The sequence below is a fragment of the Hipposideros armiger genome, unplaced genomic scaffold (assembly GCF_001890085.2).
Source record: "Hipposideros armiger isolate ML-2016 unplaced genomic scaffold, ASM189008v1 scaffold_268, whole genome shotgun sequence".
Lineage (NCBI taxonomy): Eukaryota > Metazoa > Chordata > Mammalia > Chiroptera > Hipposideridae > Hipposideros > Hipposideros armiger.
This window is the reverse complement of record NW_017731618.1, coordinates 2,027,060-2,031,712: the sequence shown is the minus strand read 5'-3', so window position 1 is coordinate 2,031,712 and position 4,653 is coordinate 2,027,060. Positions and strand designations below refer to the sequence as shown.

At 35.5% G+C, this 4,653-nt stretch overlaps 1 protein-coding gene across 1 annotated transcript in view; it reads left to right on the top strand.

The window, feature by feature from the left end:
* The window catches only part of ERBB4 (erb-b2 receptor tyrosine kinase 4), a 462,722-nt gene that overhangs the window by 307,415 nt on the left and 150,654 nt on the right, over positions 1–4,653 (top strand). The window lies entirely within an intron of this gene.

Sequence of the window (4,653 nt, the reverse complement as noted above, 5' to 3'; positions counted from 1 at the left end):
GAGAGAGGAAATTAATTTTGATACATGCCTAGGGAATTCTGTGAAGCAGTTAAAAATAATGGAGTATTCCTATGTGACCTTTTTGTAAGAACTTTGTACAAGATAACATACAAAATGAAAAAAAAAAGTGAGGTACTAAAAAAACCATATGATATATTTGCATTAATAAATGAATGCATAAAAGACAGGTAGAAAGATACATGACCTAGCAAGTACTAATAGTGCTATTTCTAACAAATAGCAACAATTTGGGGAAAATAAGAAAGGCAATAACTTTGTACTTTTGAAGTGGGTAATTTCTTTTTAAAAAATGCAAGATTGAACATTTTAAAGTATTTTCAGCAATATAAATGCCAGTAATTGAACTTTTTTGAGTTTAGATATTATTTATCTCCCCATCTTTAATAGAAATTTCCTGATCTTTTTGCTCAGTTCGGTGCATAAAACTCTTTACTCCTGCCTGGAGATCATCATTTGATTGTAGGTATCACCTCTTGACTATGACTATCACCACTGATGCAATCTAGTAATGATGATGGAATGTTTAACATGGCTCCTTTCTTTTTTTCCTCCCAGATTACCTATAACTGCTATATATGTTGCAATTTCCTTTTAATTAAAACCATTAATCATAATGTCCAATATTGCTTATTTTTCTTTGGCTTTTCTTATATGTATCCAAATTTTCTCACTTTACTACACTAAGATAATTAATACATCTTACCGCCAAAATCCATGTTAACAAATACGCCTTATCACTATATCCTTTTCGACCAAGGGATGGCAAACATTTTCTGTAAAGGGCCAGATGTTAAGGATATTAGAATTTGTGATCTATATATGGTCTTTGGTCTCTGTTACATACTCTTCTTCTTTTTTAACTTTTGAACATCTCTTTAAAAATGTAAAAACAAAACAAATAAACAAAAATTCTTAGCTTATAGGCAGTATCTAAACAAGCCAAAGGCTAGATTTCACCTAAGGACTATATTTTGCCAACATATGTTCTATATAATCGCCTCTGTATTCAATATCCTTCTTCCCTTCTCCTTATTATACACTATCTGCATGACAATATGGAAAAACTAGAATAGTCCTTAAAATATATTTTCCTAGACTTAAAGCAAATTTCAGTGGAATTACTTCCTCCTGTTGAAAATGTTACCTTCTGACAAAATCTTGATTAACAAGCAAATGGTATGAACCAAAAACCAAAATTAATTTATTTTGAATTCTTGCGATGAGCTTTACCAACAAAATGTATTCCGGAAGTATACTGCATAACTTTTCAAAATAAAATGTCTTAAACCAACTGTCCATCTTTCTTGCTTCTCAATCTTTTATAAACATAATCCATTGTAAATTAATTCAGGCAAATAGAAGAGTAGGTGTGACCTGAGGCAGCAGTGTATTACAGGCTTCCTCTCCTTTTTGTATGGGTGAATTCGTGATTTCTAGATTCCGTGATCTTTTTCTAACATTTTTGTCTGGAATTTAGAAGATCAAAACTTTTGAGCGTTAATATCTGAAACAGTTTAAACTATTGTTTAGGAACTCTTCTCGATTGATTCTGCAATAGTAGTGATATGACATCAGTGGCCAGATCCTCCATGATGGGAAGTCTTTGGTGCCCTTGACAGTGGAAGAGATATAAGACGACTGTAGTTATGACTGCTAGACAGCTATGCCAATTTGATCTACAACTTTAAACAGAAAAGATAAATCCACAGCAAACACTCTGTATTAACTGGATGTAACCAATCAATTAGTTCAGCTATTTGATATTCTGAATTACGAATATGGATACTAGTGTGGATAGAATCAGATAAAGTTGGTTGAGGAAAAATGAGGTGGGGTTTCATTGGCTAAGTTTTCATCTTTTAATCTATCTTTTTCTAATGCTTGTCTGATTTTGCACATGGGTATCCATCTATATCTAAATTTTTAAATAATGACTTATTTACTGAACTTACAAATTACCTTTAAGGAGTTTCACTTCTTCATTATGATATGTGAAGAGGGGGCTTCAAATAAAGCAACCCGAAATTGACCTTCCTTAATTCAAAATGCTTTCTCCTTGCACCCATCATCGATGTGATATTCAGAAAGGCAAAAGGTTGTGGCAAAAGGTCAGTTTTGGATAGAAACTATACCTACCTTATTTATTTTAATCTTCCTTTTGAAAAAAGAAAAGAAAGCTTGTTTTAAAGAGAAATAAATAACTTATTTCAAAGTTTGTTCTTCTGGAGATAATTTTGCTTATTAAGTTTAGTTTTTGTCCACATTTTCAATCTCTCTTATCCTTCTTAAGGCCCTACTGTATTACTCCTTTGTGCTTTCTATGTTCAGTGTATACGGCTTCTAAATTCCCTTTTTATATTACTGTTTCATTAAGCGTTCTCATTTGTCTTGATCACAAGGGCCATACATAACTCTTGTCTTCCATTTTATGTTTCCTGTTGTGAGATACCTTCCTGGTTTTAAAAGGATATTGTAATGCATGCAGTCAGATTGTAAAGCAAGGTTAGAAACGTGCGTGTTTTAATATAAGTTAATTACATTATTGTACACTAAATAAGTCACACAATCTAAGCCACATAACTAATAAAGAACATGTTCTTTGTTATAAGAGTAGGCCCACATTTGCAAACTATTGGGTTAAAATTACATAAAATTATGCAAAAATATTTATGCAATAAATAAAAATTGTCACCATCTTAAAACTGTTCCTATTTCTACAGGTGGCATACTTTCCTTCTTTCCAGTGATCTAGAGTGTACAGCACTCTCCCAAATAACTTGGCTTTAGCATTACTCACCACCAAGATGTTTAGCCAGAGCCCTTGTAAAGGACAAACTCAGCTTCTTCTGCTATGGGCCCTTCTCTTGTGAGTCTCCTTTACTACTCACACAAAACACATCACTTCTGGTCACCAAATGTGTAGAAGCTTTTCCCCACACCGAGTAATGTCTGTGACACCAGCTGGCTGTTCTACAATTTAATTTTAACACTGTCTACCTGGAGACAGTGTTAGATCAAACCAGTTAAAGGTTCAATCCCACAGACTGCTGCCACCCCACTTCAGATGCCAATGGCAAGCAGTAGGTCCCCAGGTTACCCAGAACTTTTGTCCTATTTAAAAATGTGGGCCTGGGCCGGCCCAGTGGCGCGATGGTTAAGAACTGGCTTGGGACGCCAGAGGGCCCCGGTTCGGATCCCACATATGAGGGCCAGTGACACTGCCCTCCANTTTATTAAGCCACAAAAGGCACCACATACTATATATAGACTTATAAAAGAGGCTCTTAAAATAACTAACATATCAATTTACCTGCTGGAAACAAAGGCTACTGTAACAATAAACTCCTTAACAGTTCGGTAGCAACACAGAGCTGCTCAAAGAAGAGAGCCCAGTTAGCATGTACATTTTCTGGATCATGATTAGATACTGTATACATTTCCCTTATGATGGTAACAAAGGAAAGACCAAGGTTAGCCTGTTAAATGAAATGTGAGTGAGACCTGGGCAGTTCCAAGTGGCTGCTGGCACCGTGTTAGGTGTCCTGCCAGCGTTCAGACCCACAGGGTCATTTGGCAGTCAGGTGTCATTAGTCACCGCTCCCTCTGTCCCTCTTCCCATCTGTTTTTGTCTAGCCTATTTGTGTAAATTACCTCTCAGTATGCAGCGGGACTCAAACTAGTCATGGATGTTTCTCCTACCCCTTTGTCCTTTTCATCCCTGACTGCTCATTTAGACATATACCAATTGCTTGACCCCCAATTTAGCATGATAGGCCAGATAATGGAAGCAATGAATATCACAAAGCAGCATCCCTTATGACTCTGGTTAAAAGACCACTAAAGATAGTAGCATAAATGTCAAAGACGGAGCTGCCACTGGCCATTTCAGATCATGCTGATTAACATCAGAGGCCAAAATATAACGATGCCCTCTAAAAGGATGGAGAGTTTATGTAATTCTGCGTGGACAGTTTCCCAAGTTAAAATCCAAAAGAGATTCTTGAAGAGAGGGCTGTTCCCAGTTTAAAAATAGCAAGACCTTTTAGAGAAGATGAGAAAAATAAAATCTGCTTTCTGCCGAGTTGACCCTGCCAGTTATTAAATGCAGAATGCCCACTTCTGTATTATTCTGAGTCACAAGTATACCTTTGAATTATGTCTCCATGCTACAATGAAAGGGAAGAGGTTCAGCCTGAATTATTCCACCGGTTCATGTACTGTGAAAAAAAATTAAGGGTAAATAATTATATTATAGCAACTAATAGCAAGGGGTTCCCACTTTGAGAAGGGTTTAAAACTAAAAGTATAATTTGCTAAGGACAGATAGAAATAAATCATAGCAAATATTTCAGCAGCTGCATCAACAATAATACATAACTAGTCAAGTTGGAATGATAGTTATGGGAGTGCACTATTGAGATATAATTCCAATGTACATGAAATCATACAAAGAGCAATTACCTAAGAACTTCTTACTCTTCACTAACCAGGAGCACAAAGGTATTTAGCCAGATTTACCAAATTTGTGAAATTAAATAGTTTTTAACAATATATTTGACCAAAGGCTCCAGCCCATATTTTTTTTAGCCCACTGTTATTTGATCACATATGAATACATTTAAAATAAAATTC